We start from the raw sequence: 23,587 nt of genomic DNA, 5'->3' as shown, positions 1-23,587 counted from the left end.
GAATGAAGACATGAACAAAAACTACCTCCCTCTTTATGGCTAGGGTTCCAAAACAGAATGGCACAAATATGAGATGATTTTATTTTTTACAATGTTGTTTCTTGGAATCTGTGGTCTGGCCTCAACACTTTAATATTCATTATATAATTTATCCTGTCTTTCCATAAATATTTTTAGATCCTCTCCTACTCCTTTAAGTGTCAGGTCATAAATCAGGGCCCATGCCCAGAGTAACCCCATGACTAAGATGTGAAAAGTACTATTGACATCCCTTTAATAAATAAGGAAATGGACACTCAGAAAAGTTAAGTGACTTTCCAACACGAGTGCTAGAGCAGAAAAAAAGCCCAATTTCCTCAGTCTTTCAGAGATGTGACTTCCTTATTATCCACATTCCTTCAAAACAGAGAAACTTCATGGCAGCTGTCAGTACTGCCTTATAAATGTCATTATAATTTTCCCTCATATATATTAAGATGCATGAATACACAATGGAAAGAAATTTAATTTTGGATTTCATTTTTTGTAGAAATTATTTTTATGTAATAGTGAAAGAAAGAAGTACAATTTAAACAGAACTTCATTACAAACTTTTTTTCTTGCATGAGCCATTTGGATGTGAGAAAAATTACCTGCTGAAATTGGTCAGTTTTGTGTTTTCTCACTAAGATTCTTGCCTTCATCATTCCAGGCATTCATTCTTGCAACTAATATTCCTAGAAAAGCTTTGTATTTAACTCACTTGCCCAGTGGACTTAATTTCATTCTATAGAATAAAGTCTTGCTATAGGATAGGGCAAACTCCTTTAGGACCATCTAATATTCATATTCATTAAACATTAATTGAGAATTTAGACTTGGGATGCAACAGTGTAAAATCTTGAGCCCTTGCACCCAAGCAACTCCTGATTCAGTAATGAAGGAGACTATCAAATAATTACAACGCCTGAAGAAATTATTTAGTAGGACCCAATAGTAGGCAGAGAGATAGTTTTTCAGAAGTGATTAACTCAGTTTGAAGATGTACGGTTAAGAAAAGTCTCCTGGAAGAGGAAATGCTTGAACTTTTCTCTAACAAGAGCCTTCTCACTGTTCTCTGTGCCAACCATGTATCTTTTTTACCTCTTACTTTTCCTTAGAATTATTTAAAAAAATTTATTTACTGTGTCTCTCATGCATTTGCTCATGACATTTAGAAGACTTCAAACATGTACAAGATATTGATTTCCAACATCACTGTTGCCATTTTCTTAGCTGATGTAAACATCAGGAAGGTTCTGGGTCTCCTGAACAATATATCTCTCACCTGATAAGACACTATATAATTTTCATAATTCATCAGATTTTCCTCTACAAAGGAGACTAAATTATATTTTAGAATCAGATTTGTTAGCAAATTCATAAGTAGTACTTTTGGAATATTTGACTCCATCTACCTTCTTTTTTTTCTCTTTTTCTTTCTCTCTTTTTGGCATTTTGCTATATTTTGCATATCCTTGTAAGCCACCTTAAGACCCTTCTAGATTGAATGATTCTCCCTAAATAAATAAAGATAATATTAGCACTGCTTTTGTATTATCCAAGTGTGTAGCACAGGGCCAACATGGGGCTAGGGTCACATTACAGCTTTCAGAGATGAATTTTCTGGTAAGTATTTGAGTGTTTTTTGGTCTATGTATGGTTGGAGAGGTAAGCAGTCACCTCAAGGAACACAGGACCAAAGCTCTTCTACTTCTTCATGATCATAAGAAATTGAAACAAAACCAAGGTGTGAATTTTATAGACCAATTCTTGAGTCCCCAAATCTAAGCAAGATAATTTCAGGTTCATTCTGTCACCAGCAGGAAGAAATGGTAACCCACTCCAGTATTCTTGCCAGGAAAATCCCATGGACAGAGGAACCTGGCAGGCTATAGTCCATGGTATTGCCAAGAGTTGGACACGACTGAAGCAACTAAGCACATAAGAGAGAAAAGTAATAACAGAGATTGGAGGGTCCCTTGGAAGAGTTACCTTTTTGTTCCCCTTTCTTCTGTAGACTTTCTCCTTTAATAATCTGTTGTGATGGTGAGATTTTATCATAAAATACTGATTTTTTGGATTCAAGTGTTTCCATATTTCTATGTCTCTATAAGTCAGTATGAATGAATCTTCCTCATCCTGACAGCTTCCCTTCCTAAAACTGAAGGATAATTGGCTTGCTATTAAGGATAGTAGGAAAAAAGAAAAAGAGACAGAAAGAAGAGAGAGAGCCAGTCTAATCCCAGGACAGTAAACCCATATAAAGATGTACATCCCACCTTTGTGCCCCCAGAATGACCAAAGAAACCTCAAACCATGCTGATTTAAAGCAAACAACTTACTTTTTTAAAAAAAAAGAGAGATTCATCAAAAGAGGTACAAACATTTCTTGGGGAAAATATCTTCATCTCCAGTGGCTCCGATGGTAAAGAAGCTTTTGCAAAGCAAAGGAAACTGTAAACAAGGTGAAAACACAACCCTCAGAATGGGAGAAAACAATAGCAAATGGAACAACTGGTAAGGAATAATCTCCAAAATATACAAGCAGCTCATGCAACTCAATACCAACAAACAAACAAACAACCCAATCAAAAAGTGGGCAAAAGACCTGAACAGACATTCCTCCAAAGAAGATATACAGATGGCTAATAAACACATGAAAAGATGTCCAAATCAAATGCAAATCAAAACTACGATGAGATATCATCTCACACCAGCCAGATTCATCCCAAAATCTACAAACAATAAATGACTGTTGGTGGGGATGAAAATTGATACAGCCATTATGAAAAACAGTATCATAATTACTTTAAAAAACTAGGAATAAAACTACTATATGACTTAGCAATCCCATTATTACTGGGCATATACCCTGAGAAAGTTGTAATTGAAAGACACATGTACCCCAATGTTTATTGCAGCACTATTTACAATAGCTAGGACATGAAAGCAACCTAGGTGTCCGTCAACAGATAAATGGATAAAGAAGCTTCTTATCCATTTACTCAGCCATAAAGAGGAAACAATTTGAGTCAGTTTTAGTGAGGTGGATGATGATCCTAGAGCCCATTATACAGAGTGAAGTAAGTCAGAAAGAGACAAACAAATATCATATATTAAAGCACATACATGGAGTCTAGAAACATGCTATTGATGAACCTATTTAGGGAAGAAACGGAGACTGAGATACAGAGAATGGACTTGTAGGCACAGTGGGGGAGAGAGTCCGACAAATGGAGAAAATAGCATCAATATATACACTACCGTGTGTAAAATAGGTAGCTGGTGAGAAGTTGATATATAACACAGGGAACCCAGCTGTGCTCTGTGATGACCTAGGGGGTGAGATGGGGAAAGGAAGGGAGGCTAAAGAGGGAAGTGATATATATATGTGTGTGTGTATGTATATGAAATTATAGCTGATTTGCATTCTTCTACAGCATAAACCAACACAACATTGTAAAGCAAGTTTCCCCCAATTAAAAATAAATTTTTAAAAAGTTCAACAGCTTAAAATAATTTTGTAAGTATAAATATGTCTGTATTTATACACACATATATTTGTTGTTGTTGTTTAATCGCTAAATTGTGTCAGACTCTTTTGGAACCCCTTGGACTGTAGCCACCAGGTTCCTCTGTCAATGGGATTCCCTAGGCAAGAATAATGGAGTGTATTACCATTTTCTTCTCCAGGGGATCTTCCTGAACCAGGGATCGAATGCACATTTTCTGCATTACAGGTAGATTCTTTACCATTCAGTCACCTGGTAAGCCCACCGTATATATATATTTAAATATATATACTTAAAGGTGTGTGTGTGTGTGTGTGTGTATGTATGTATATATATATATATATATATATATATATATATATATATATGGTCAGTTGAGTCACTCAGTCATGTTTGACTCTTTGAGACCCCATGGACTACAGCATGCCAGGCTTCCCTGTCCATCAGCAACTCCCAGAGCCTACTCAAACTGATGTCCATTGAGTCGGTGATGCCATTCAACCAGCTCATCCTCTGTTGTCCCCTTCTCCTCCCATCTTCAATCTTTTGCATCATCAGGGTCTTTTCAAATGAATCAGATTGCATCAGGTGGCCAAAGTATTGACATTTCAGCTTCAGCATCAGTCTTTCCAATGAATATTCAGGACTGATTTCCTTTAGGATTGACTGGTTGGATCTCCTTGCAATCCAAGGGACTCTCAAGATTCTTCTCCAACAGCACAGTTTAAAAACATCAGTTCTTCAGCACTCAGCTTTCTTTATAGTCCAATTCTCACATCCATACATGACTACTGGAAAAACCATAGCTTTGACTAGGTGGACATTTGTTGGCAAAGTAATGTCTCTGCTTTTTAATATACTGTCTAGGTTGGTCATAACTTTTTTTCCAAGGAGCAAGCATCTTTTAATTTCATGGCTGCAGTCACCATCTGCAGTGATTTTGGAGCCCAAGAAAATAAAGTCTCTCACTATTTCCATTGTTTCCCTATATATTTGCCATGAAGTAATGGGACCAGACGCCATGATCTCAGTTTTCTTAATGTTGAGTTTTAAGCCATCTTTTTCACTCTCCTCTTTCCCTTTCATCAAAAGGCTCATATATATAACCTCAGGTTAACCACAAACCAAAATCTATAACAGATAACACACAGAGAAAAAAAGAAATTAATCCAAGCTTAACACTAAAGATACTAATCAAATTGCAAGGATTGGACAACAAAGGAAGAAATAAGAAACAAGAAAAAACTGGGAAAACAACTGTAAAACATTACAGTGATAAAAAGTACATACAATTCAATCATTACTTTAAACGTAAATGAGTGAAATGCTCCAGTCAAGATACATAAAGTGTCTGAATGGATATATGCTACCCACGATAGACTCTCTTCAGATCTAAAGACACAAAGAGAAAGTGAGGGAATAGAAAAAGATATTCTATGAAATAGTAATAAAAAGAAAGCCAGGGGAGCAATACTTATATGGGACAAAATAGGGTTTAATATAAAGATTATAACAAGAGACAAAGATGGACATTACATAATAATAAAGGGATCAATCCAAGATGATATAACAATTATGTGTGTGTTTGTGTATATATATACATATATATCCAATATAATTGCACCTAAGTACATGAAGCAAATATTAATAGACATAAAGGGAGAAACTGACAATAATATGATAACAGTAGGGGACTTTAACATCCTTCCATATTAATGTATATATCATCCAGACAGAAAATCAAAAAGGAAACACTAATATTAAAAACATTAGACCAGACGAATATATATATATATAGAGAGAGAGAGAGAAAGAGAGAGAACATTCTATGCGAAAGCACAGATTATACATTTTTTTCAAATGTACATGGAACATTCTCCAGGGTTAACCACATATTAGGCCACAAAAAGTATCTCTGTAAATTCATGGTAATTGAAATCATATCAAGTATCTTCTCCAACCATAATATCATGAGACTAGAAATCAACTACAAGAAAAAAAGTTGCAAAAAGCACAAACATATAGAAATAAACAATATGCTACTAAACAACCAGTGGGTCATTGAAGAAATTAAAGAGAGTTTAAAAAGTACCTGGAGACAAATGAGAACTCAACAGTCCAAAATCTATTGGATGTAGCAAAAGCAGTTCTAAGAAGAAAACTGATAATGATATAAGCATACCTCAGGAAATAAGAAAAATATCAAATAAACAACCTAATCTTACACCTAAAGGAATAAGGAAAAGGACAAACAAAACCCAAAGTTAGTAAAAGGAAAGAACCAATAAAGATCAGAGATGAAATTAATGAAATAGAGACTAAAAAAATAGAAAGGATGAGTGAGACTAAGAGTTGGGTTTTTGAAAAGATAAATAAAATTAATAAATGTCTAGTCAAACACATCAAGAAAAAAAGAGAGGGGTCAAATCAATAAAACTAGAGATGGAAAAGAAATGAATATCACAGAATAAGGTAGAATCATAAGAGATTACTAGAAACAGCTATATGTCAATAAAATGGGCAATCTGGAAAAAAATGGGTAAATTCCTAGAAATATACCATCTCTCAAGATTGAGTCAGGGTGAAATAGAAAATCTAAACAGACCAATTAGTAGTCATGAAATTGAATCAGTAATAAAAAAATATTACATCAAATCCAGGACCAGATGGCTTCACAGGTGAATTGTATCAAACATTTAGAGAAGAGTTAACACCTATCCTTTTTAAACTATTCCAACAAATTTCAGATGAAGGAGCTCTTCCAAACTTATTCTACCAGACCAAACTAGAGAAACACACTACAAAAAAATTGCTCTATAATATCACTAGTGAACATAGATGCAAAAATCCTCAACAAAGAATTAGCCATTGAAGGATAATACATTAAAAGTTTTATACACCATGATCAAGTGAAATTTACCCTGGGGGTGCATAGATGGTTCAATATTTATAAATCAATGTGATATACCACATTAACAAACTGAGAAATAAAAATCATAAAATCATCTCAATAGATGTAGAAAATGTTTTGATGAAATTCAACATGCAAAATTTCTCAAGAAATTTTGGGCATAGAGGGAACATAACTCAACATAATTAAAGCCATATAGGATAAGGTCACAGTTAACATCAATGGCTGACAGCACTTCCTCTAAGATCAGAAGTAAGACCAGATGACCTTTCTCACCATTTTTATTTAATATAGTACTGGAAGTCCTAGTCACAGCAGTTACATAAGAGAAAGAAAAAAAAGAAATCCATGTTTGGGAACGCATGTAAGAATAAAAAAAAAAAAGAAGAAGAAAAAAAATAAATTGGAAAAGTAGTAAAACTATGACTGTTTTTAGATGACATACTTCATATACAAAATCCTAAAAATGCCACCAAAAAACTATTAGAATTCATCAATGAATTTACAAATACACAACAAATATATGGAAATCTGTTATATTTCTATACACTAATGGCAAACTAGAAAAAGAAATTAAGAAAACAATCCTATTTACAATTGCATCATTAAGAATAAAATACTTAAAAATAAACCTAAGGAAGCAAAAGACCTGTATTAAGAAAACTATAAGCACTGATGAAAGAAATTGAAGATGACAAGAACAAAGGGAGAGATATACTACGCTCATGGCCTGAAATAACTGAAATTGTTAAAATTAACGTACTATCAAAGACCACCTGCAAATTCAGTGCAATTCCCCTTCCAAATAGCAATGACATTTTCCAACTAGAAGAAATAATTCTAAAATTTTATGAAAACTCAAAGACACCATATAGCCAAAACAATCTTGAGAAATAAGAATTAAGCTGGAATAGCACACTCCCTAATTTCAAACTATACTAAAAGCTATAGTAATTGAAACAATATAGTACTTCGCACCCCCCTCCAAAAAATAAAAAACAGGCACACAGATCAAAGGAACTCAAGAGTCAGCCCAGAAATGAATCCACACTTTTACAGGCAATTAACCTACAACAAAAGAGGTAAGAATAGAGAATGGGAAAAAGACAATCTCTTCAATAAACGGTGTTGAGAAAATTGAACAGCTACACTTACAAAAAGAGCTATACTTGCAAAAGAATCAAAGTGAACTAGTTTCTTAAACTATATACTCAAAATGGATTAAAAACTCAAATGCAAGCCCTGAAACCATAAAGCTCCAGCAAAGACAGAAACCACGCTAAAGTATGACAGGTTAAAAGTGCCAATACTCAGGCACTAAGTAAGCTGTCATCTACCCATCTAGCACCTTATTTTTAGAAATCTAACAATGAAATCACACCTTGAAGAGGTATCTGCATTCTCATGTTTACTGAAGCATCTGCTCCCTGTTCTTTCCTGTCACTCTTAGGGACACAGTATCTATTTTTCTGCTACCTCTACATTACCTGACATTCCTCCCCAGGAGCCAAGCCTTTTCCTACACATACTCAACTATGATGTCCTGCCTGAGCACTTTTCTCTATATCTCACCAGCATTTTTGAACTTGATTTTGTTGCAAAGAAACATAGGAAAACAATAGAGTGGGAATGACTAGAGATCTGTTCAAGAACATTAGAGATACCAAGGAAACATTTCATACAAAGATGGGCACAATAAAGGACAAAAATGATGTGGACCTAAGAGAAGAAGAAATTAAGAAGAGGTGGCAAGAATACACAGAACTGTACAAAAAAGATCCTCATGACCCAGATAATCACGATGGTGTGATCACACACCTAGAGCCAGACATCCTGGAATGCCAAGTCAAGTGGGCCTTAGGAAACATCACTACAAACAAAGCTAGTGGAGGTGATAGAATTCCAGTTGAGCTATTTCAAATCCTAGAAGGTGATGCTGAGAAAGTGCTGCACTCAGTATGCCAACAAATTTGGAAAACTCAACAGTGGCCACAGGACTGGAAAAGGTCAGTTTTCCTTCCAATCCCAAAGAAAGGCAAAGCCTAAGAATGCTCAAACTACTGCATAATTGCACTCATATCACAGGCTAGCAAAGTGATGCTCAAAATTCTCTTCAACAGTACATGAACCATGAACTTTCAGATGTTCAAGGTGGATTTACAAAAGGCAGAGGAACCAGAGATCAAATTATCAGCATCCATTGGATCATCAAAAAAGAGAGAGTTCCAAAAAAAGGATCTACTTTTACTTTGTTGACTATACCAAAGCCTTCAAAAAACTGGAAAATTCTTAAAGAGATGGAAATATCAAACCACATGACCTGACTCCTGAGAAATCTGTATGCAGGTCAAGGAGCAACAGATAGAACTGAACATGGAACAACAGACTGGTTCCAAATCAGGAAAGGAGTACGTCAAGGCTGCATATTGTCACCCTGCTTATCTAACTTATATGCAGAGTACATCATGTGAAATGCTGGGCTGGATGAAGCACAAGCTGGAATTAAGATTGCCAGGAGAAATATCAGTAACCTCAGATGTGCAGATGACACCACCCTTATGGCAGAAAGCAAAGAAGAACTAAAGAGCCTCTTGATGAAAGTGAAAGAGGAGAGCAAAAAAGTTGGCTTAAAACTCAATGTTCAGAAAACTAAGATCATGACATCTGGTCCCATCACTTCATGGCAAATAGATGGGGAAACAATGGAAACAGTGACAGACTTTATTTTGGGGGCTCCAAAATCACTGCAGATGGTGACTACAGCCACGAAATTAAAAGATGCTTGCTCCATGGAAGAAAAGTTATGACCAACCTAGACAGCATATTCAAAAGCAGAGACATTACTTTGCCGACAAAGATCCATCTAGTCAAGGCTATGGTTTTTTCAGTAGTCATATATAGATGTGAGAGTTGGACTATAAAGAAAGCTGAGCCCTCAAGTACTGATGCTTTTCAACTGTGCTGTTGGAGAAGCCTCATGAGAGTCCCTTGGACTGCAAGGAGATCCAACCAGTCCATCCTAAAGGAGATCAGTCCTGGGTGTTCATTGGAAGGACTGATGTTGAAGCTGAAACTCCAATCCTTTGGCCACCTGATACAAAGAACTGACTCATTTGAAAAGCCCCAGATGCTGGGAAAGATTGAAGGAGGGAGAAGAAGGAGATGACAGAGGATGAGCTGGTTGGATGGCATCACTGACTCAATGGACATTAGTTTGAGTAGGCTCCAGGAGTTGGTGATGGACAGGGAAGTCTGGTGTGCTACAGTCTATGGAGTGGCAAAGAGGTGGACATGACTGAGTGACTGAACAGAACTGAACTTAACTAACGTCACCATTAATTCAATAATCCATCACAGTAATTCAGTCTCAACAATTCAAATACTAAACCACAAGAATACTCTGAGAAGAAAAAGAAAGAATTAGAAGCTCAACACCCTAACAATTTTAATTTGTAATGTGATAATAAGAAAGTAGAACATGGGGTAGACTGCTATTTGCCATTCTGTTTTGCAGGCCATACTAGCTGCAAGGAGTGAACCCTGTTTTATATTAATAATCAGAATATGCTGCTATTCGATGTGGTATTATGACATATTATGTTGCCATAATACATCACATGGCAAGTTGTTGACATGTCCTTCCCTCAGGTTTCTCTGGACTGAAAGGAGCCCATTTATTATTATTGATACTGTTTCTCTCTCTGCCTTTGCTTTCAACAGTTTCATTGACGTTCGTTAAAGAGTTCCCTGGACTGGCAAAGTAGGCAGAAAACCTGGTCACCTGGAGGGCTTTGGGCAGGGCCCAGTGTCTCTGACAGCACAAAAGCAGGAGTTCAGATGAGGAAACATCAAAAGTCAATGTTTTAATTCATAAAGAAGTGGGGATCCTTTGTGATTGGGCAGCTCCAGATGACAGACTGGGAAGTCACTTGAGAACCAACCAGGACTGGTGGCACAAGGAGTTCTCAGCTTAGAACAGAATGTTCATCAGGCAGTTTTCAGTTTAACTAGGAGGCAAAAGAAGCACTTCAAGCTCAGATGAGCAGAGGCAAGGATATGGTCCTGTGCTTCAGGGAAGTGGAAGAGGGAGAGTAAGACCCGAGAAACCAGAGGAAGTTTCCTTATAGGACACAGGAAGAAGACGAAATGAGACCAAACACTTGGAAAACAGGCCAGAATGTATAATCAGTATTGTTCTTCACAGGAGACACTTCAAGGTCTTAAAGTAGTGGAGGTAATGTTTGTATTATATTATTATATACATAACATTGATATAATGGTATATTATATTAATGATTTTATATATTATATTTATATGTAAAATATTGTTATTATTTATTAAAAATAAATAGAAGTTAGTTCATCAGAGTTCTAATCCTCATTTTGTTCTTACCTGTGTGCCATGGGGCAATTTACTTCTTCCTGTTTTTTGGTGTGGTTTCTTCATTTATAAGACTAAAATTTGTATCACACAGTGTCTCAGTTCTTCCTCCCCTCCCTTTCACATATTACCATGACTCTCAAAAAAGTTCTAGAACTTTCCTCTTTTCAATGCCTTCAGAAATGATTTGTATGTGTGGCTGTAAATACACACATACATATACACACACATACACATACACACACATACACAAGTGCACAAGTGTGCATGCACACTACAAATGAGGCAATCATTTCACAGATGCATCTTGTTTATTTATAACCCAAATAATAAATTTAAGACTGACCTTATTTCTAGCTTGGCTTCAAGTGACTTTTAATTTTCTTAAAAAATTAAATCAGATATGAAATTAAATATCATTTATGAAATGTTTATTATATGCCAACACTTTGCCAGAAAATTTCACTTATGTCCTTTTTGATTATTTTCATATTATCAAAAACATAAGAGATCAACAATTTCATCTCCACTAAACAGAGGATGAAACAAGGTTTAATAATTAGTCAAAATTATACAAGGGTAAATAATGTTTTTATCCATAAATTAAAAGATAAAGACTTGATCACTAAATATTAATCATAATCTTAGATATTCTAATCCCTTTCTGAAATCTCTTCTCCAGCATGACATTCTCTCTGTCTAACTCAGTGTGTCTATCCTCAGACCTGATTATTCTTCTTACTGGGAGGCTGCTGGCTCTTCTCACATAGAGGCTACTATCTCATCATCAGTTTTATAATTCTACTTAAATGCAAGCTCCTTGAGGCAGAAACTGTGTCTTACAATTTGTCCTGAAGCATCTAGTATAAATCATAAGACCAAGAAAACAGTAAATATCCAATAAAGGAAGAAACAAATAACTACTTGAGTGACCTATTTAGATTTATAGCTATTTGAATTCGAGGATGTGTAACCTAAAATTCCATTCTTTCTCTGTACACCTAATATCTTTCTGTTAAAGATGTAAGAGAAATTAGCATTTCCAACAGAATCACTGCAAAACAGGAAGAAAGGCTGAAGATTCTGATCGCCTCTTTCTCTCCATTAATGGAGTGGTGAAGGACAGAGTACAATATACTCTGCTTAATGCAGATTCTGCTCGGTGAAACAATGATTACAATCAATTTGACTACTAATGTGACTTATCTTGTAAATTGCTGGGTCATTAACTTCAACAACATCAATGTGCTGTCACTATCCAATTCCACCAAATTAGTGTCCGAGGTAATAGGAGAACAAATGTATTAGTGCATTATTAGTGGCTAATAGAGACAGCGAATCTTTAATGTGCTGCAGAGAGCAGCTGAGGCACTAGAGACAGAGACAAGACCAAGGGAACTGGGTGAGGAGTCAAGATCCGCAGCACTTGACGTGTTAGGACTGCTGCAGGAGCTCCTCCTGCCCCTTTGCCTTGGTGCCTTAGATGACACAGCTGAATACTAGGGGGATCTCAACCTGTGGTAGGGGAAATGCCCATTCATTGCCCATTTGGAACAAAAGTAGAAAAAGCATAGCAACTGGATCATCCAAGTACAATGTGTCTGTTTAAGGTCAGGTTCTTGAAGCAGGAGCTTTTCCTGCCAGCCTTGCATTCACAAAATATGAAGGCACACTTACTCTGTACACACATGAGGATGGTCCCCATAACCTGACCTATCCTGGAAGTTACTTTGAAAACTGTGCTCATGTTCAATTTGAAAATTCCTTTGATACTTGTTTCTGAAATATTTGTGTCCATATTCAAGAAATAATCATTATATTCTCCCTGTCCACCCTTTCTTGTTGAGAAGCTTCTATGCCTACAGCCCAACAGGGGCAGGACTCAAACCACATGACCCTGTCCCTTTTCACAGTTCACTGAACTAAAGATGAGTACCTGTTTGAGGTAGGTCAAGCACAGTCAGTCTTTTAGGAGAATGGAGTTAAAATATAGACATTGAGTAAGTCAGGGAGTGTTAAAAAATAAACTGTAATTCTTTCAAGTTGGAGTTAGTGCCAAGACACCAAATCCACATTCAAGCCAGTGTTATAGGGAAGCAGAATTTACAAATTTTACAAAAGTTCTAATGCAGAAAGGAGAATGAAAGGCTTAAGTGGAAGTGTGGAGAGAAGCTCTCTCAGAAAGATGGAGAAAGGATGGCTGCTTGACAACTTTTCAGGTTCTGGGCATAAAACCCACTATCTATTTCAAAATTAGGATTTATGCACTTCTCTTTCTTTTTGCTAAACTGGTTTTAGTAGGTTTCTGTTTCATGCATCCAAACAATCCCAATGATACTTTCTTTATGATTGTCAGCAAGCAGCTATTGATCACTTGCTGTGGGTTGCGAACTAAATCCTGCCAGAGACACTCAACCAAAAGAAGAGATAACTGCTTTTCAGAGAATGATAACTAGTTGGAGAAATTTTTCTTAGTATTTCTAATCATTTTTCTTTGGTGAAAGTGGAATTTATAGAAGCCAGGTTCTGAAATCACAGAGTCCTTTCTATGACTGTAAGACAAGGTAGGATGTGTAAAGAGCACATGAGAGGTGTATTGTGTGGAGCTGAGATTCAACAATCTTTCAATAGTCATTGCCATCAGGACCACTAGCTCCCATTAACTGTGGGCCCCTATGAACCTAATACTGGGCTTCTTCGTGTCTACACAATGAGGTAGTTCAGTTCAGTTCAGTTCAGTCGCTCAGTCGTGTCCAACTCTTTGCGACCCCATGAATCGCAGCACGCCAGGCCTCCCTGTCCATCACCAACTCCCGGAGTTCACTCAGATTCACATTCATCGAGTCAGTGATGCCATCCAGCCATATCATCCTCTGTCGTCCCCTTCTCCTCCTGCCCCCAATCCCTCCCAGCATCAAAGTCTTTTCCAATGAGTCAACTCTTTGCATGAGGTGGCCAAAGTACTGGAGCTTCAGCTTTAGCATCATACCTTCCAAAGAAATCCCAGGGCTGATCTCCTTCAGAATGGACTGGTTGGATCTCCTTGCAGTCCAAGGGACTCTCAAGAGTCTTCTCCAACACCACAGTTCAAAAGCATCAATTCTTCGGTGTTCAGCTTTCTTCACAGTCTAACTCTCACATCCATACATGACTACTGGAAAAACCATAGCCTTGACTAGACTGACCTTAGTTGGCAAAGTAATGTCTCTGCTTTTGAATATGCTATCTAGGTTGGTCATAACTTTTCTTCCAAGGAGTAAGCGTCTTTTAATTTCATGGCTGCAGTCACCATCTGCAGTGATTTTGGAGCCCAAAAAAAGAAAATCTGACACTGTTTCCACTGTTTCCCCATCTATTTCCCATGAAGTGATGGGACAGGATGCCATGATCTTCGTTTTCTGAATGTTGAGCTTTAAACCAACTTTTTCACTCGCTTTCACTTTCACTCTATTTCACTTTCATCAAGAGGCTTTTTAGTTCCTCTTCACTTTCTGCCATAAGGGTGGTGTCATCTGCATATCTGAGGTTGTTGATATTTCTTTAGGCAATCTTGATTCCAGCTTGTGTTTCTTCCAGCCCAGCATTTCTCATGATGTACTCTGCATATAAGTTAAATAAGCAGGGTGACAATATACACCCTTGACGTACTCCTTTTTCTATTTGGAACCAGTCTGTTGTTCCATGTCCAGTTCTAACTGTTGCTTCCTGGCCTGCATACAGATTTCTCAAGAGATAGGTCAGGTGGTCTGGTATTCCCATCTCTCTCAGAATTTTCCACAGTTTATTGTGATCCACACAGTCAAAGGCTTTGGCATAGTCAATAAAACAGAAATAGATGTTTTTCTGGAATTGTCTTGCTTTTTCCATGATCCAGCGGATGTTGGCAATTTGATCTCTGGTTCCTCTGCCTTTTCTAAAACAGCTTGACCATCAGGAAGTTCGCGGTTCCCTCTTTTAAAAGGAGGAAATAAGGCACAGCTAGCAAGCAATGGAATTTGAATTTAAACCCGACTGGTCTAACTCCAGAGTCTGCTGTGAGCCATTCCCTCACCTCCTTTTTCAACATCTGCCTCCCTCTTCAGAAACTATGTCCCTATTCTCTTTTCAGATACCTTTTCTTGGCCTTCCTAATCAAACCTGTAGTCATCAGAGTTCCTTATACCAGGAACCTAACTCTTAAGAGAAGTTGAAGTCATCGTTTATCTCCCCTGCAGGGGGACTTGCATTATGCCTGATTTCTGCATCTGAAAGGAAAAATATTATCCCCTAGATATAAAAGTTTAGGCATTTTTAAGAATGGGTAGGTGAAAGAATATCTTCATGACAATCTTGAAACCCCTCCCTGCAACCTGCAAAGGAAGATTGCTCTAAGAGTTTGCATATGTAGTGAAACTTTTTATGAATGACTAGAATTTTCTTGATTCCATATATATTAATATGAAGTGATTTTCTTGCTTTCATTATGATATTGGTGAGAAAAACACCTTCAATTGTAACTAAATGGTTTCAGTTAGTTTATTTTGAAATATGCTATATTAAATTTCCTTCTCTAAATAAAAGATGAATTAATATGTTGAGGTTGAATATGTGGCAAACATTACTCAATATAATCAATGTGTGTTTCCCTTCAACAGTTTTCTTTTGCCAAGACCCACTCTATGAAGTAGGTCAGAAAGAGAAAAGCAAATACTGTATACTAATGCATATATATGGAATCTAGAAGATGGTGCTGATGAACCTATTTACAGAGCAGCGATGTAGTCACTTCCCAGGTGGCACTAGTGGTAAAGAACCCATCTGCCAATGCAGGAGACACAGGAGACATGGGTTTGATCCCTGGGTCAGGAAGGTGCCATGCAGGAGGAAATGGCAACCCACTCCAGAATCCCATGGACAGAAAAGTTTGGCAGGGTACAGTCCATGGGGTTGCAAAGAGTTGGACATGACTGAGCATGCAGCATGCAATTTAGACACAGACATAGAAAATAGGGACATGGTTGTGGAGTAGAAAGGAGAGGGTAGGATGTATGGAGAGAGTAATATGGAAACAACATAACCATATGTAAAATAGAAAGCCAATGGGAATTTGCTGTATGACTCAAGGAACTCAAACCAGGGCTCAGTAACAACCTAGAGGGATGAGATGGGGAGGGAGGTGGGAAGGATTGTCAAGTGGGAGGGGACATGGGTAAACCTACGGCTGATACATGCTGATGTTTGATATAAACCAACACAATACTGTAAACCAATAATCCTTCAGTTAAAAATAAATAAATTTTTTTAAAAAGACCCACTCTACACAAGTTAGGTTGGGAGTTTTGAAGCCAGCCATCACAAAGCCTATAACTCAGTCAAGGGTAAGACATGTCCATCACGTGTATTGTGGCTTTGAGATTAAACTTGATCCTTAATAGACTTTTAACATCCTAGCAAAGGATTCCTAACACAGAGGCTCTTACCAGGTAACAGACATAGCTGAATGCTTATACTTGGCACAATGAATAGGACTTATCAAAAGGATAACACATACACATATAAAGTTTTTTGAAACTTTTTATCTTGAAATAGCTAGATTCACAGGAAGCTGCAAAAAAGTTCATAGGGAAGTCCAGTGCACCATTTTCCCATTCTCCCCAAATGTTAATATCTTGCTCAATTCTAGTACTTTATTAAAATCAGGAATTTTACATTAGCATAAACATGAAATTTATTAAGATTTAATAAATTATGTATGCATTCATTTTGTGAGAATGTGTGTATAGTTCTAGGAAATACTATCACATGTATAGCCTTGCATAGACACCACTACAACCAAGATACTCAGCTGTGCCATTACCACAAAGATTTCTCTTGCATTATTCCTCTATAGTCCTTTTCCACATTCTTCTTAACACCCTTAATTGCTGGGAACTACTAATCTGTTCATCTCTATAACCATGTGTTACAAGAATGTTACACAAATAAGAATCACATACTATATATCCTTCTAAAAATTTTTTCATTCAGCATAAATTTCTTGAGGTTCATCCAAGTGTTGTGTGTACCATTCAAGTTTGTTCCTTGCTCTTGTAAAATAGTATTCTATGGTATAGATTACCACAGTTTATTTCAGGTGCCACCATTGAAGGATGTATGGGTAATCTCCAACTTGGGTTATTACAAATAAAGTTGTTATGAATGTTTGTGTAACATTCTTGCATGAAAATAGCTTTCATTTTCTTGGAATAAATACTCAAGATGGAAATTTCTGGGTATACAATTAGAAATTGAGTAGTTCTTCAGTTTTGAAAGAACCATTATCTAAAATAGTTGTTGTTCTGTAGCTAAGTAACGTCCAACTCTTTGCGACCCCATGCACTGCAGCACTCCAAGCTCCTCTGTTCTCCAATCTCTCCTGCAGTTTGCTCAAATGCATGTCCACGGAGTCAGTGATGCTATCTAACCATCTCATCCCTTGCTGCCCCCTTGTCCTATTGCCTTCAGTCTTTCCCAGCATCAGAGTCTTTTCCAATAAGTTGACTATTTGCATCAGGTAGCCAAAGTATTGGAGCTTTAGCATCAGTCATTCCAATAAATATTCAGGGTTGATGTCCTTTGGGATTGACTGGTTTGATCTCCTTATCCAAGGGACTCTCAAGAGTCTACTCCAGCACCACAATTCAAAAGCATTAATTCTTTGGCACTCAACCTTCTTTATGGTCCAGCTCTCATACCTGTAGATGACTACTTGAAAAACCATAGCTTTGACTGTATGGATCTTTGTCAGCAAAATGGTGTCTCTGTGTTTTAATGTGTCTCTGTTTAGGTTTGTCATAGCTTTCCTTTCAAGGAAAGATGATATACTCTCCAAGATGTACTCTGCATATAAGTTAAATAAGCAGGGTGATAATATACAAGCTTGTCATTTTACATTTCCATCAGCCATGTGTGAGTGATCCAGGTCCTGTGTCCTTGCCATCATTTTTCCTCACCATTATATTTTTTCTTTTTTTAATTAATTAATTTATTTTAATTGAAGGCTAATTACTTCACAATGTTGTAGTGGTTTTTGCCATACAATGACATGAATCAGCCATGGGTATACATGTGTCCCTCGTAGCTCAGTCAGTAAAGAATCTACATGCAATGCAGGAGACCTGTGTATGATTCCTGGGTCTGGAACATTCCCCAGAGAAGGAAATTGCAACCCTCACCATTATTTTTTATTTTAGCCATTCTGATAGTAGTATAATGATATCTCATTGTGGCTTAAATTTGCATTTCTCTAATGGCTAACAATTTTGAAATCTTTCCATGCCATCCTCTTCAATGAAATGTCTGTGTGTGTTTTTGAACATTTTCTAGTTGGATTTTTTTTAGCGTTGAGTTTTGAGCTACACAGTACTTCCTCATATAATAAGAATTACTTCAAGCCTATTTAGAAGAAAATTTTTTAAATGCATTTTAGGCAAGATTTAATATTGACCTGGTTGTTCTTTCAGAGGGGATGCACAGTGATAAGCACTAAAATATTTCCTTTTGCATTTATTTAATAAATATCTCATCAGTACCCAGCCTATACCCAGCCTACTATATCATGTATTTTAAATTACATTTTAAATCTCTACTTAATTATTACTCCCCTCTAGTGTCTACTGCACCCTACTTAACAACTTCATCTTTTGCTACTCCGTCCATTAAATTCTATGCTACCGTTACCCTCAACTTCCAAGTCTGCCTCAAATCTTCCATGTCTTTCTTGGCTCTCTGTACTTTACAAGCTATTTTTTCAGGCTGGAATATCCTTTGCTGCTGCTTCATGTGGAAAACCCCTACTTAAACCTCAAGATCCAATTCAAATACCTTCACCTCTAAGAACCCTTCTCTAATTTCTTCTATACTCCTACTCCATTTTGCTCAACTCATGATTGCTGCACTAGGAATTCTCTTGACTTTTCAAATAATCATTTTTTATATTAACATATATTCTCTTCCCTCCATAAAACAGCTATAAGGCACATAGGATAGTGAATTTGGCACTCTGCTATCTAGTGCACTCACATCTGTTCCCGCCAGCATTTGAATACCACACTTCCAAGAATCAACCAAGTTCATTCCCATGTTTGCTTATGACAATTGAGTTTTTAATTGCAATTATGTAAGTGAATCATATAGTATTTAAATTGATGAAATACGAGTGTGAAAGAAAAAGGGTTGTTATTGCTGTGAATATTGTTATCGGTTTAGAAGTGAATACTAAATTATTGGTTTAGAATGATTTGATGAAAGCAAATCAAATTAGGGATGGGTGAAAAATTATAAAAGAGTAGGGGTGAAAAACATAACATTCCAGAGGAGTTCAGAACTCAGATTGTTTTGATGCTAGTAACTTAAACTTTTCACTCTTCAAAATAAATTTGAAAATTAAATAGAATATATGATGGATGCAGTTTACATAAGAAAGAGCATGTGAAATTCCAATTATTCAAATCTGTATACAAAAGTCCTTGGCCTTACATTAAAATTAGTTAACTTATTATCACTTAAAGTAAAATATATAGTACTTAGAGCATTAGTATTTATTATAATTTTTCTCTTTAACTATCAACACACAAAATACTGGTTTGAATTACGTCAGTCAAGAAGGCTTCTATTATGTTTTCTACTGAAGCTTATCATTCAAAAAATCTTTTTGTTTATGTGCTTTCCTACTAGATTGAGAGCTCCTTAATGTCAGGAACCTGGCATTTTGCCTGATACATCAGGAATATTCAATAAATTATTGTTGGATGAGTGAAAAGATATCTGTAAAGCAAATTTTTAGAAATCAAAAGAAAATTGTATCTTATGGTCTTCATGCAATTATTTAATACAATTTATTCCAAGAAGTTATCGGTCTCAGATATCAATAATCAATTCAGAGGAGTTCATTCTCTCTCTACAGAGAATTTAGGCCTCTTGAAGGGTGTTAGCTAGTCTTGATATAAATATAGATCTGTATATGTATGGCAAATAGATGGGGAAACAATGGAAACAGTGACAGACTTTATTTTGCAGCGGTCCAAAATCACTGCAGATAGTGACTGCAGCCATGAAATTAAAAGACACTTGCTCCTTGGAAGAAAAGTTATGACTAACCTAGACAGCATATTAAAAAGCAGAGACATTACTTTGCCAACAAAGGTCCATCTAGTCAAAGCTATGGTTTTTCCAGTAGTCATGTATGGATGTAAAAGTTGGACTATAAAGAAAGCTGAGCACTGAAGAATTGATGGTTTTGAACTGTGGTGTTGGAGAAGACCCTTGAGAGTCCCTTGGACTGCAAGGAGATCCAACCAGTCCATCCTAAGGGAAATCAGTCCTGATAATAATTGGAAGGACTGATGCTGAAGATGAAACTTCAGCACTTTGACCACCTGATGGTGAAGAATTGACTCATTTGAAAAGAATGCTGGGAAAGATTGAAGACCAAAGGAGAAGGGGACAACAGAGGATGAGATGGTTGGATGGCATCACCAACTCGATGGACATGAATTTGAGCAAGTTCTGGGAGTTGGTGATGGACAGGGAAACCTGGTGTGCTGCAGTCCATGGGGTTGCAGAGTCAGACATGACTGACAGACTGAACTGAACTGACTGTATATGTCTGTGTGTCTGTGTATAAAATATAGTCCCACAAGTTTAACTAGATTTCATTGTGAGAAAAATTAACCTTTCAGCATGGAAATGTTGTTTCTTAATTATTATTATTCTTTACATAGTTTCTCAAATATGGTCATGATATAGCCTAACATAATCTAGATATCTATTAGGTTGATGAAAAGCAATTGTGATTACAGTCTGTGAATTTTAAATCATTATAACTAGACTCAAACACATTTTATTAATCAAAGTAAGAACCATTATAATCAACACTTTTTTTGCAATAAGAAATAAGTTTGTTGATTCTTGTAGCATAAAAATCTGTGCTTTGGGATTCAACATATTGTTGGAAAGCATTTTCTGCCTCCTGGCGAGAGGTAAGGTGAATATGGCAGATGAGGCAAAATTTTGTAGCCCAATTCATTCAACTTTTGAAGCACTGGTTGTGTGATATTCAGTCAGGTGTTACCATGGAGAAGAAAGGGCCCCTTTCTATTGACCAATGCCTGCTGCAGGCATTGAAGCTTTGGGGGCATCTCATCGATTTACTGAGCCTATGTCTCAGATGTAATGGTTTCACTGGGATTCAGAAAGCTGTAGCTGATCACGCCGAGCAGCAGACCACCAATCAATGACCATGACCGCTTTGGTGCAAGTGTGGCTTTGGGAAGTGCTTTGGAGCGTCTTCTCAGTCCAGCCGCTGGGTTGGTCATTGCCAGTTGTCATATAACATCCACTTTTCCTCACACGTCACAATCCGAAGACAAAATGGTTCTTTGTTGTTGCATAGAATAAGAGAAGACGACACTTCAAACTGACAATTTTTTGACTTTCAGTCAGCTCATGAGGCACTCACTTATCAAGCTTTTTCACCTTTCCAATTTGCTTCAAATGATGAATGACCAGAGAATGGTCAACGTTGAATTCTTCAGCAACTTCTCATGTAGGTGTAAGAGGATCAGCTTCAGTGATTGCTCCCAGCTGGTCATTGTCAACTTCCAATGGCTGGCCAATGCACTCCTCATCTTCAAGGCTCTCATCTCCTTTGCAAAGCTTCTTGAACTATCACTGCACTGTACATTCGTTATCAGTTCCTGGGCCAAACGCATTGTTGATATTGTGAGTTATCTCCACTGCTTTATGACCCATTTCAAACTTGAATTAAAAAATTGCTCGAATTTGCTTTTTGTCTAATGTCATCTCTATAGTCTGGAATAAATATAAAATAAATGGAGGTAATAAGTTATTAGCAAAAAGTAAAGTGATAAATGTGCATTAAAATGATAAATAACATAACCACATTTATTGAAGAATGTAACCCAATATCAAACAATGCAAAACCACAATTACTTTTGCACCAACATAATAAAATGAAATGTTTTTAAAGTTAAGCTCACATTTAACCCTACTAATTTCAGCCAGAATACAATGTGTTACGAATAAATCAGTTTTTAAAATCTAAATGATTTCTCTGTGCAGCATCCACAGTACCACTGTGAAATACAAATTACTAGGTGAGGTGCTTTTTGCCAAGTAACTAAAAGACCTTTCGTCAAGCTCTGAGGGGTCCTCTTAGTGCTTTCTTTGGTCCAATTAACACTGAATGGGGAAATTGAGAGGGCTCTTCATATTATCTCTGCAGTTAAATGATTTGGCTGGTCAATTATTTTTAGCGCCTCATCCAGTAAGTACAGAAAAAGAATGAATCAGCTCCTGTATTGTTGATTACCTTTGGGTTAGCTCCTGTCCTTACTTTCTCACTTTGGAGAACAGATGATACAATCCGTCTTGGTGTAAGTGTCAACCATCTTGTCTTTCAACTAGAAAGCTAGAAGTGACAGCTTGGTATATTAAGAGGTCTCGGCCTGAATAAATTGATGTCAGGTTTTATTACATATAGTCCAAGTTAGGAGGCACAAGACAACCACTCAACAACTATGTATTGAACAAATAAATGGTATACAGTGGTATTGCCAGTTCTTGAAATAAAGATAGAGACAGGCAAGGTCTGTGTTCTCTAGAAGGCTAAAGTCCACCAAAGAAGATGTACAATACAAACCAAGCTATATGGTAAGGCCCTTAACGTGTTGGAAGGAGTTATTCTCTTGTCCTTATGGGCTGGAGCGTGGATGAAGTTGTCCAAAGAAATGCCTATTGGAAGCCGAAGTCTGTCTGAATACTTAAAGAAATCATAAGCAGCCTCAAGGAAGTGGCTTATACTCAAAACTTAGTATAAAAGAGAGAGAAATGGGATAGGGAGAGATTTTTAAGTAAAAAGCATTCCCTAGAAGTAAAACAAAAAGATAAATCAATACCACTAACATTTTTCAAATACTTATGTGAATAACTGTGCTAAATTCTAGAAGAGTATTTTTTAAACTAAGAGATACAATGCAGTAGAGAATTGTAAGTTTCCCATTTTTAAAATGAGCTAAAATAAGACAGAAAATATCAGAATATTTCACATATAGTAGGTGTATGTTTGTTTCAGTTATGGATGTGTGTGGTATTGAGTCACAGGGTAAGAATGTTTTACTTACTGTGCATTTAAATTAATTTTGTAACCTCTGATCTTTTTATTAATTAATTTATTTATTAGAGGATAATTTAAATTTAAACTTAGCTTAAAATATTACTCTAAAAAGTTTTTTCCTAAACTTGGCTAACAAAGCCATTTAGGAGTTATATCCAAATTTCCAAGTCCCATCTTAGGAGGAGGGGTCTAGCATCCTCTGGATGCCTCCTCAGAAAAAAAAAAAAAATCCGGAAATCATTAATTCTAATTAGTATGAGTTCAATTCAGTCATTCAGTCCTGTCTGACTCTTTGTGAACCCATGGACCGCAGGATGCCAGGCTTCCCTGTCCATCAACAACTCCTGGAGCTTACTCAAACTCATGTGCATTGGGTCGGTGATACCATCCAACCATCTCATCCTCGGTCATCCCCTTCTGCTCCCACCTTCAATCTTTCCCAGCGTCAAGATTTCCCAGCAATTAGTATGAGTAGGTGAGAAAATGGAAGGAAAAAAAGAAAAAGTGTGCTATGAGCTAAGCACCAGGACCCACAAGTGGAGTTTAAGAGTGATGAATGTGGGAAGAAGTTTTCATAGAAGACTGTTAGAGAAGGTTCCTGGAGCAAC

Source organism: Capricornis sumatraensis, chromosome 21 (assembly GCF_032405125.1).
Source record: "Capricornis sumatraensis isolate serow.1 chromosome 21, serow.2, whole genome shotgun sequence".
In the NCBI taxonomy this organism is placed as follows: domain Eukaryota; kingdom Metazoa; phylum Chordata; class Mammalia; order Artiodactyla; family Bovidae; genus Capricornis; species Capricornis sumatraensis.
The sequence above is the reverse complement of the archived record's forward strand: the minus strand, read 5'-3'. Positions refer to the sequence as shown.